Here is a 12,581-nt window from a genome sequence, read left to right as displayed (position 1 = left end):
AAGCTCATTGTGTCACATAATTAAGTAATTGGCAAGGTTCCTGATAAAGTCCATTTGAGTTTCCTTTTGTCAATTTTACTGGCCTTAAAATGTAGGCAGTAAAAATTACTTACCTGGAGAGAAACCTATTGAGTGGCAGTGATGAAATTTTAAACTAAATCTAGATGATAAAGTAATAATATTGAATGATTCCATTGGGATTTGTGGAAAATAAGCAAGCATTAAAACCAACGACTCAATACTGTCAGGGTAAAACTAATGAGGTCCTAGAAAAATCCCCAGATTTTTTTAGCTGCGATCTCTGAATGGAAATCTGTGTGATCACCAACATGGGCTTTAGGTCATCTTACTCTTAATATTCAGCTACATTCCATTCTATGTGGGGAATTTTCCACAATTATGTAAAGGTATTGTTTTCCTAATCTTGGTATCATATTTTAATGAGTAAAATAAAATTGTTGTTCTTCTATTGGCCTTTCCCTTTTTGCTTTATTTGTGTTATTTTCTCAATGCCTTTGGTTTTGAAAGTTTTGCTCTGTTGTACCTTAGTTGGATTTTTTATTTTCTTAAAATTTCAGTCTGATTCTCAAATAATAGATAATTCTTTCATCTGTTAACTATTATCTCTCTAAATATTATCTTATATATTTTCTGTTCTTTGCATTGCTCTAAGGGGAATCTTGACTTTGTAAATTCTATCTTCTATGTCCCTTAAACTTGCTAAATGAAAATATTACATACTTTTAAGGTAGTATGATGTTGGCACTTTTTTAAGGTCCTTTTCATACATTAATTCATTTAATAATCACAACACATTTAAGTAGGTTGCTCATTATTTCCCTAACCTTACAAATGAGGAAGAAAACTTGTTTAATTTCCTATTTGATCCTTACCTTGAATTTTTCTTTTTGAAAATGTTATTTCTTCATTTTTTTCTTACTATAATTTTTCTATGGATAAAAGATATAGTCACCTTTTTTCTGTAGACATTTGAATATTCATGATTGATGCCATTTTGGAAAAAATATATTGCCATATGGCACATTTTATTTTTCTATCATTTTGAAATTAAATAAATTATGCTTTCTATTATTTTCTGTTAGTATCTAACTCACATAGTTCACCAGTCTGCCATTAATTAATCATTATTATGTGTTCAAGGTCAGTTGATGTATTAATGTATAACCTTACCTTACGATAACCTTGCATACGATATATATAGTCTATCATAGGAATATATGGTTTGACCACAATATACCATGATTATTTAATTAAAATTATTACAGGAAAAGTTAGATTATAGCTAGTCCTTCTCACAGTGCTCTCCCTTCCTTTGAATATTCTCATCTCATAGTTATTACCACTTTCCAAAGCAGTGCTGAAAATCCCACTTCATGTCTCTACAAGTCATAATAAAAAATATGGAGAAGGCTGCTGCAGGGGGTCAGTCTTGTAACACTTTCATGATGTGTTCATACCCACTTTATTCATGGAAAATCCAGCAGTGTCCAACTTCTGGATCTTCCCCAAAGTCAAAATAATCATGAAAGGTAAATGTTCTAAAGTAACTCGGCATTGAGGCAGCCATGACAAAACAACTAAAGACATTCAAGAAGAAAGATTTCCATAACTGCTTCATAATTAATCATGTAAATATGTTTAAGGCAAGGGAAAGTACTTTGATAGGGATTGATGGTAATGTATCTTTTACCATGATTATTGTTTTTAAATGTAAACATTCATTATCATTTTCTAACACATGTTGTATAGCTGTGGTATTTTATTGTACCGAGAAGGACAGAAAACACTACCACGTTATTAGTAGGTTAATTTTATCCCTTAGTTATTGCAGACTGATCAGGTTCCCAGTCTTCCAAATGAGGGGATGGCAATGGCTTGAACAATCAAGTCAAATGATATGATTTTAGGGCTCCAGGAGGTTGAAAACCAGATAACAGAATTCAAAGTTCTCTTTGGGCTAACACAAAGATCTTCTCTGGGTAGCCTGTGTTTACTTAGATTTCCCAAAAGAAGGAGATACTGAAGCAAATGTGGGACTCATTGGGACCTTGGAAAGTATTTTTCCAAGTAGTAAGTTATGTCAGTCAGGAAAACTACCTTATCTTGAGGTTGATATTCGTTGCAGGGTGTAGGGCCTGCAGCTGCAGTTTCCTTTTAGTTAACTGGAATTTTAGCGAGGCAATACCAGCTGTGGCCTTAGCAGACTCACAAGTAAACATGGAAGACAATTGGTTAATTTAAACCCTGCTTGGACCCACTTCATAGTGGTCTCTCTCATATTGTGGCTCCATTGCTTACAATAACAAAGATAGGACTTTTTCTTTCAGTTTCAAGGCATATGGGATCTTACACTATTCATTAGTTGTTAGGTTTCAATTTTTTTTTTTATACCAGGGATTGAACTCAGGACCTTGTATTTTTCCCAGCAGGTACTTAAGCCACTGAGCTATCTCCCCAGTGAGTTTCAATTTTAATACATTATTTGTAGAAAATATACTCTATATAATGCTATGTCTTTGGAAGGTGGTGATGCTGCCTTTGTCATCTACTTGGAATGGATACTGTGACTTGCTGTAATAGTAGTTTCTTCAGGGATCACTCACGCATTTCCCAAGCTGCTGAGAATATTGCTTCCTCAGGGTTTCTAGCTTTTCTTCAATGGAAATTACTTTCCAATGCAAGAAATGCCTTTTGCGAAAACATGCCCCTTCTCTGGTGCAGCCTAAAGCCAGTGGCTGCAGACAGTGACCCACAAAGCCCTCTTCCCCCAGCATGTAAATATTTCAGCAATGTTCCCATTAGGATTGGTCAAACTGCACTTGAAAACTCACTGTGGATCAGCTGGCCCTTACCTCTGAATCTACTGTTCACACAAGTGCAAAGCTGTTTGTCCCAGCTGCACTTTCCCATAAAGATTCTGCATAGAAATCTCCATGAGCAATTGTTCCTAGAGTAACCAGTGTAAGACATTAGTACTATTGTGATGTCTGTGACTATAACACGTGTGTTACAGAGAATGCACCTTGTGTACTTCTTGATGAAAAATTCTGCAGGAGGCCAGTGATATAGCTCGGTGGACTAAGTGCTTGCTTAGGTAAGCCCAGAGGCTAGGGATCGATCCCTGGCACCTCATGCCATACTGGCTCCACCTCCAGGCATGCTGAGCAGGCGATGGAGTCTGAGAGTGGTGTCACATGCCTGTAATCCCAGCACTAGGGAGGTAGAAATCAGGAGGATTATTACCAGTCTGAACTGCATAGTGAGACCCTGCACACACACACATACACACACACACAAAAAAAAAAAAAAACTTAAAAAAATTATATAGGCATCTTTTATTTCCACCAGGCTCACTTTTATTTTTGTCACCATAACCTATCACTATGGGCTATTAAAATGCTTCATCTACTGTCTTAGTAACTTTGTTGGTCACTGGGCCACAAAACCAAATGTCTGTAACTTAAAGGAGGAAAGGTTGCTTTTGCCTCATGTTTCAGTTCCTGGTCATCTAGCTCCAAAGAAGAAACTGCATGGCAGAGGAGTGTGAAGGAAGGCACTCTGCTCCTGTCATGGTGCCAGGTAAGCAGAAATCAGGGGAGGAAGCAGGAAGTGAACCATATGCTTCTGGGTCAAGGAGCAGGTTCCACAAAACCTGCTTCTTCTAACCAGACCCCACCTCTGGGCAACAAGTCAGCTACCATCTCCATAATCCATCCCCCCAAGAAAGCCCTGCATACAATCACATGAGGCTGTGGAGGACAGTTAGGGAAGGGGAAAAGAAGGAGAAGAGAAAGTACAAAGAATTAAGAAGTCATCTACATGGACAACTGCCAATGATGAGTTTAATCATTATGTCCTGCAAAGTCATACTAATAAAACAAAAATTGAAAACAAAAGAATAATCTGATCCCAATAGTCAGTAATGTCAACCCTGAAAAAATAAAATTAATCCTGTCTTTACACAGTAATGAGAATAATGAACTTGTATATTTTTTTTAAAGTTATGCTTTAACATTTTGCTATACCTATATGAACACAGCTTAAAAATAACAAAAAATAAAGAAGGTAGGATCAAAGACATTTCAACTTTTATTAAAGTTTGAACAACTATTATATGACAAAAAGAATGTGGAGCAAGCAGCAGATTTAATGTAGGACAGAGAGAAAAAATAGAGGTGATTATATAAAATCTAGTTGTTTTTTTTTTTTTTTTGAGGGCATAAGCAGCGCAGGTGAGGGTAACTGGTCTGCGTGGGAAAACGTGCTCTTGCTCCATCAAAAGCCCATGAGCCAGTCAAAGTTCTCCATTGTCCATTTGTCCATCAACAATAACAGAGGCTGTTAGGCTGTCGAGGTGTTTGTTCTTGAGTAAATTTGCAAAAGGAATGACTGCACAGTTAAGGAGGAGCTAAAAGTTTGTGGTTTGAAATTCTCTGCCAGATGTTGTTTAGTGCTATTGTCACACAGCCCTGAGAAGACTGAATGCTTTCTGCAGTCTGCAGGGTCATCACCCCAAAAGTTTACTGCATGAATTTCCTCGACGTGGATTTAGACAAGACCCGAGTGTCAACCCCCCTCTTGCTCTTTATTTGCACATTTTCTTCAGATCATTAGAGATGGTGAGATAAAAACTGAGTCAAAGCCATTTTGAAGAGACAAAGCTAATTGGAAGAAACACTTTCGGATTTTAATTTTCTTGTGTTAATAAAGAATTAGACATAGTATCTTGATGAGAACAATCTATCGTGAATCATGTTGCTTTTACTCAAGGAATATTGGATATTTGAAGCTGGGCCAAATTGTGCGAATGTGGTGCCCTTGGGGAATCCCAATTTATCAAAGTTCCAATGAACGTAAACTGTTATGATCAAAAAGAAGCTTCAGTTATGTCCAGGAAAATCACACTGAGTCATAAATCCAAAGGTTAACTGAAAAATAGAAAGTGTAGCCCCACAGAAAGATTATCAGAAATTTAAAGAGCAGAAAAAAAGTTTTCTTTTTTCTGTATGTTAGGGAAGGGTCTACTGGGTGTTCAGGGTCTCACTACTAGATCGGACTTGTAGTAATTCTCCTGTTTACAGCCTGCCAAGTGCTGGGATCATAGGCACACGCCACCATGCCCAGTCTCAGCAGGCCCGAGGATCAAACCCTAGCTCTTGCTCTTGCTAGTAGGCATTTTAATCTGCTGAGCTATTTGGCCAGCCCTGGCAAAAATTATCTTAGGTATTAAAGTGTTGATATAGTAATAATTTATTTTTCTTTTTAGGATACATTTCATATGTCATAGAGGGGAAAAAATTTCTTAGAAGAACTGTTCAGAGCTTAATAGTCAGTAGTCAATTTTAGTTTTAACAAGTCTTTTAAATGCTGGAATTAAGAAAAAAGTGTGGGTTTTTTGTTGTTGTTGGTTTTTTTTTTTGTTTTGTTTTTCCTCAAACTAAAATTTAAAGAAAGATATCAGTGGTAAGAGAACTTAACAGGATATTGTAGACTGTACTGGGCAGTCGACATATAGTAAGTGAGCATAGGATGGAGCTATTGTAAAAGACACATAGTTGGAGGTTTTTGTTTGTTTTTGTTTTGCTTTGTTTTTGTATTTAGGAGACGGTGTACAGGGTCTCACTGTGTAGACCATACTCATAGTGATCCACTGGTTTACAGCCTCCCAAGAGCTGGAATTACAGGCGTGTGCCACCACGCTCATTCTCAGTTGCTATCTCATCAAGCCCTACGGGTGGGGCCAGCACAGCAAAGACACATAGTTTTAAAGGAATTAGGAGATAAGAGTTTTGAGTCTGTAAAAATCAAGGAGCTGGTAGCTCAGAGTTGTTTGTAAATCATAAAGTCTGAGCAGTCTACTTCCTCAGAAGTAGAAATTAGGCAGTCCTGGTGGAGACTATGCATGCTTTGGAACCAAAGAGATTGGGGTTTCCATTCTACTTATTTTTCACTTGTAATAGTAGTTCCTTTCTTCTCCTTTTTCTCCATATTTCTTATGGGTGTAAGTTATTTTAGTATTGTTAAATCTTATTATATTCTACCAATGGTCTAGGGGTCATGGATTTGATTTCTAATCTACTCTGCCATGCTCTATCCTTCTCACTATATTGGTCATTATGTCCCAAACTCTGTACAGACCACAAAGCTTTTCCTGTGCTTTATCAGCCTTCTTTCCCCTTCATTCATGTTCTAGTTTTCCCTAGATACTCCATCCATCCTTTCCTTTACCTCCTTTTTTAATCCATCCCCTTTAGCTGAGTATAGTCCCAGGCAGCTTCACCTGTGATATGCTTACTAGTTTAACCTACACTAAAAGTAAATCCAGGGTTACTTCAAAGAGGCCCTGGTGATGCACCTGACCTCTCTAGCTAAACATTTCGACCATATTTTTCTTCTTTTTAAAGTTGTATTGTGAGTGTGAGTCACGGCAAGCAGAGGGTAGAGCATGGGTTTGAGAGAACCCACTGTGACTCGGCATCTTGGCAGGACTTCCTCCAGCAATGTATCAGACACATGCCTACTATAGCAGGAGAAGAAATCTGAAATACTGCCAGTGTGGACCATTTTCTGGGATCCTGATCATTTCAAAGAGCTCCATTAAAGGACAGAATGCAGGGTATTCATTTCTTCTCTTTTTTAAATTGTATTTGTTACAGGGTGTCATTATGCAGCTCAGACTCAAAGTAATCCTCCTGTCTTCAGCCTCCCCAGTACAGGGATTATGGGTGTGCACCGCCATACCAAGTCTCCGGGTGCTGGCTCAGTGTGCCCCGGGATGGGGCCAGCATTGCCTATTTATTCTTTTGTATTATGGTGCAACATTTCATTGTATAGCTGTAATGGCTGAGACATTGTGTCAACTTGAGCTTTCTAGAAGTTTAAGTAATTAAGCAGCTCTGCATCCTGGGGTTTGGAGAACATGCCTTTATTGCTATAGGATGTTGTCCATTGTGTCAACTGGAGAAGTTTAAAAGTTTAAGTGATTCAGCAGGGGCCAGTGTCCTTTGTAAACATTCTCAGCCTGCCCAAGAGGAGGGTGGGGAGGTGGTGTGGGTGTAGAGCTCCCCATCCCCCAGGGCGGTAGGCTTCATGCAATAAAAGGGAAGTGAGGAAGACTGATTGCTGGTTCCTTGGGGGACTTCAGTTTTCCTCCAGCCGGGTCTCTCTTCTCTGGCTTCTGGAACAGGCTGCTGCATGGCTTCTGCCTGGGACTCTTCAGCCTTCCAAAGTAGATTCCTCAGCCTTTGTCATAGGCCCATCAGACACATTGGGGACAGCTCCATGTCTAGACTGAGATGGCAGGTGACCTTGGGTGGCCACCGTATGAGTCCTTGATCTTAGTGTCCTCATCTTTTGAAAGATGGTTGTTCTACCACCGGGGAGAGGGGGGCGCTCCAACATTGTAGGATTTGGTGAGGACCCTCGATACTCAGTCTAGATGAACCGTCTGGGCTTCTGCACTCATTATAGCATCTAATGGGAGGAAAAGGACACATGCTCTTTCTGTCCATCATTCCTTTTGTTCAACTACCTAATCCAATTAACTCCAATTAAAATTCACAGATTTAATTAGCTTGTCTGATGGCTTTTTAAAAAACCCTCCTAAGTGTAAATCTTTGGCCTCCCGTCTTTGCCACTTGGCAGTTGTCATGCCCTTTTATTTTTATTCCTCTCACCCCTTTGTGCCACCTCTGATTCATGATCTTTTGTCTCTATTGATCAGCCCCCTTCCTCCTGAGAACAACAATGACTCGCTTCCACAGCATCTTAGGAGTGCCACCAAGACCTTAATTTACTCAAAAGCTGTTCCATTCATGGGAATATTAAGCATTTTCAAAGGGCTACCAGTCCTCTGAAGCCGCTCAGCAGGCCAGAGCCATGTTTCTGACGTTGCAGTGTGGCATGGCTTAACCTCACATGATGCACTATAGCTGACCTCGAAATCATATATTCTGAGGGGTACGTGGACACCCCTTATATGTATGCAGTCATATTTTCCACCCAGCTTATAGTCAATGATGTTTGCTTTTCTTTCTTTTTCTAAATATAATCTAATTTTTTTGATGCAGGGTCTCCTTATGTAGGTTGAATTCGTAGTAACCTTCCTATCTCAGCCTCCCCAGCTCTGTGATTACAGGTTGCACCACCATGCCTGGTTTGGGTGGCTGGCATAGCGTGCCCGGGGTTCTGAGGCCAGCATGGCATGGGGTACTGGGTAGCGAACTTGGAACCTTGTACTTGCCAGGCAGGCACTTATGCCTCCAAGCTGTCTCTCAGCCTTTCTTTTCTTTGTAGACACAGGATCTTTCTGTGTAGCTCAGATCGGCCCTGAACTCATGACCATCTTCCCATCATGTTAGTGATACACGCATGTCTGCTTACACCAGCACAGCTCACCACAGGAAAGCTGAGGAGCAGTGTACATAGCGATCAGCAGACAGACGGGTGGATGAACAAGGCGCGGCACTGTGCACAATGGGATACTAGTCACTGCTTTCTTACCATCCATATTCCCAGCATTTAAAACAATGCTAGAAATTGATGGTTGTTTAAGTGCTAGCTGAAAGATTAATAATCTATAAATTTTAAAATGAATGAATAAATTAGAAAAATTATTGAATTTCACTGTTATTTTACTTAACTCTGGTCCTCATTCAGTGAGGATTTATTATTACAAAGCATATCTTGAGCCAAGATGTGCCAGCGATTGTGTGAAGCATTTCAAAGGGCATTACTTCCTCTACTGCACAAAACAATTATATGAGAGAATAACTAATTATTTCGTTTTTAATTAACAAATTTAGAATTAGAAGAGCAAACTAACATCAAAATATCAGAATGGGAACAGTGACTGAAGCAGAGCAACAAGCAAATGTAGACCTAAGAATAAACAATACAATCCACCACACTAAAAAAATACTATAAAGAGCTGGTCAAATAGGCCAGTCCAATAGCTCAGCAGATTAAAGCTCCGGCAAGCAGGTACAGGGGCCAGGGGTTTAATCCCCGGGCCTGCTGTGCTGAGACAGCAACTCAGACTGGCCTTGGTGGCATGCACCTGTAATCCCAGCTCTTGGGAGGCTGTAAACAGGTGGATCACTACGAGTCTGATCTAGTAGTGAGACCTTGAACACCCTGTAGACCGTTCCCTAAAATACAAAAAAAAAAACAAAAAAAAACCCTATAATGATAATATCATTATTCTGCATACATTTTCTTCACAGTGATTTTTATGTTTTAGCTAATGATGTCAGGAATCCTTGTTCTAAAAGCCATGGCCCCATTCCTATATCCGGTGCCACTTGGTTCATGTAGGAAGCATTGTAGTGCGCACCAGTGCCTTCAACTGGCACTCAGAGCCCCAGGAAAGGGGCAGCAGTAGGGAAAGCTAGCACTATCCTCATTTCAAGCCAATAAGAAGGATGATCCCATAGGGCATCAATGCTGCTTTTGTTGTGATTTCTAGTAGTTGTGCTAGAGGCTTCCCACAAGCCAGGCATTGGCCTAAGCAATTCAGATACAGCACTTTATATGGAAAAGTAGGATTTCATTCATTCATTGTACCAGGTGGTCTCTTTGCTTATATACTACAGTAAGGAATGTTATCAGCACTTGTTTCTTTTAGAGAGAAAATTAGGGAAATGGGGTGATGAGAAAGAGGCTCTAGACAGACAGCGTGGAGGAACAAAATAGCCTGCCAGGTTTTCCTCAGAGATGCAGTCAAACTGGGCTGATTCCTATAGGGAACTGCGCTCCAGCCACCTCCGCAGCCTTGCAGCCTCTCCTCTACCCTGGCTCTGCTATTCCGTCACTCCACTTCTCACGTCCTGCCCAGCAGCCTGCAGGACATCTGCCAGGGGTCTCCCGAGCCTCCTTCCCGACAGCTGCCACGCACCCCTGCAGCCTGGCTCAGTGGCACCGACAGCGGCCCCAGGTTCCCCAGACTCTCTGCTGCCCGCTGGGCCACCCACACACCCGTCCACAATACCAAGAGGGCACACTTGGGCCTTTTCCTCTCATCATTAAGGGAAATGAGCTTTGCATGAATTGCTTTTCTGGAAATCTTTCTTCAGTGTGTGTTCAGCGACCCACAGGCGTCCGTTCCCACTCCGGATTCTTCCCGGAATGAGCGTATGAGCAGCGATCCGTAGCACCCACCGCACTGCGCCTCAAGCCCTGTCCTCCCAGTCGCTGAGCGCGCACAGGCTTCGCGGGGTAGAGGAGCAGGGGCTGCCGCGGCGACAGGCCAGCTGAGCGCCCCTGGCTCTCCACTGCCGGGATTCCTCCATCACATGAGCTCTTGTTTTCTGGAGTGAGAACTACTCCCCGAAAAGGGCAACTCATGTTCTGAGTTTTCCGTGTCCACAGAATCCTGCCTCGTGCCCATGTCTGCATGCCACAAAACTTCTTCATGGGTACTAGAAGAGGGATTGCCAATAGAGTATTTTCTATTCTGGGGACACTTTGAATCCTGCAATTTGCAGCCCTCGTATGAAGATTATATTTTTACTCACGGTGCGTCACGATTTTGCCCGTTTGCTTTCAGCATTCTGTCATTACTGAAAATGCTTGGCTAAGTGAGTCCCTTAGCCTGAAACAGATCCTTCATTTTCCTGTAAGTAAGCCACGTCTGTGTTACATTCCCCTCTCTGCGTTATTCACAGCTAGTAATCCTCGCCTCTACAAAGTTTTGCACAAAATTGTCTTTTTAACATTTCTCATGCTACATTTTAAAGTAATAATATATACCCTGCTTTGCTTTCAAAGCAAATGTTACGCATCACTTAAAATTTCACAGCAAACCCATTGTAGAAGGAAATCTCTCCATTTCACTCCATCCCCAGGAGGACCTGCCTGCCCCGCACACATCTGAACATCAGTGGAATTGCTTCCCTGAGGCTCTTCTGAAGAGAGAACCTTCTCACACATCCCACAGACAAAAGTTGTAATAAGAAATACACGTAATTGAGAATAGTAAGTTCCCATTTCCTCATCCCGCAGTATTGTCCAATAGCAGCAGTGTCACTATAAATGTCATTTGTGCTGGCATTACCTCCTGAGCTGTCAAATTCCGTTTTTGGAAAAAAGATAATTTTACTGAACAAAGAGGGCAAGATCACCAACTCATTTGTAAGACTTATTCCACGGAGGCCTTTCTGACCCTTTTTAAATATCTTTTCTGTATGCCAAGATGAGATCCCTTGGCCTCCATTTAAATTGTTATTTATTTTATTACTTTTTCAAGGCTGGTAATCAAGCCTAGAGCCTTGGCCACGATAAGTATCCTACCACTGAATTACATTTTCAGCGTGGGTGTTCTTTTTTTAAAAAAAAGGAACTAAAGAAGTGAAACACTGGTTAGGTAATAAGATACATGAGAAAGAGCTGTCTGAGGATCCAAGCACAGACTGTGTCTTTTCATTTTCTATGGCCTAAGCCTTCTTTGCCATTCAGTGTGTGTGTGTGTGTGTGTGTGTGTGTGTGTGTGTGTGTGTGTGTGTGTGTCTAGGGGGTAAAACTGCCCATTCTTCTTAGCATTCAGTTATTCTGAACAAGGATTTGAGGCTGGGGACGTAGCTCAGGCAGTGGTCGAATCTGAACCCAGCATGCACGCAGCCTGAGGGTTTGATCTCAGCAATGAGAATGCCAAACACCAGAACAAAACAATTGGATTTAAACTTCTTCCAGAAAATAGAGACCTTAGAAGCATCTAGTGCCTTCATCCCTAAGTTTCAACCAGACCAGTAAATAACTGTTTCCTGACTAATAATAAGCACATGTTCACCTGTACACTTTGATATCTCTGATACATTTTTTAAAATGTATTTAATACAGGGTCTACAGGGTCCCACTATACAGATTGGACTCGTAGTGATCCTCCTGTTTTCAACCTCCCAAGTGCTGGGCCCTGATACATTTTTATGTCACGAACACAAACACTTAAGTTTTCAAAGTTAAGTTCCACTGATGAGGTGTGACAAGAAGGATAATGTCACAACCATAGTAGACAAAGGCCAAGAGAGTGGACCTCTGTGCATTTTCATAGCATTTTGGCTGACCCTCTACCTAACACTTAGCGTACTGAGCTATAAATGTTATAACTCAATGGCCTGCCTGTGGAGATGAGTAAGTGAGGCGTAAGCAGATAGCAGGAGTTGTACTGCGCACAGAAGGTCTCAGAATGGTGTTAGTGCATGAAGCAAGGGCTAAGAGGTGATAACTATGTAAGCTGATAGGGAGAGGAAGAAGAAGAAGACACAGATGATGGAATGAGTTGAGCTCAATAGTAGAACTAGGGGCCGGCCAAATAGCTCAGCGGATTAAAGCACCTACAAGCAAGCACAGTGGCCAGGGGTTTGATTCCTGGGCTTGCCATGCCAGCCCCACCCCTGGGGCACACTGAGACCACAATTGAGACTGGGTGTGGTGGTGCATGCCTGCAATCCCAGCTCTTGGGAGTTTGTAAACAGGCAGATCACTACAAGTCTGATGTACAAGTGAGGCACTGAACACCCTGTATATTCTTCCCTAAAATACAAAAAAAAAAAAAAAAAAAAAAA

This window comes from Octodon degus, unplaced genomic scaffold (assembly GCF_000260255.1).
Source record: "Octodon degus isolate 3935 unplaced genomic scaffold, OctDeg1.0 scaffold00159, whole genome shotgun sequence".
Classification (NCBI taxonomy): Eukaryota; Metazoa; Chordata; class Mammalia; order Rodentia; family Octodontidae; genus Octodon; species Octodon degus.
Note: the sequence above shows the minus strand (reverse complement) of the source record.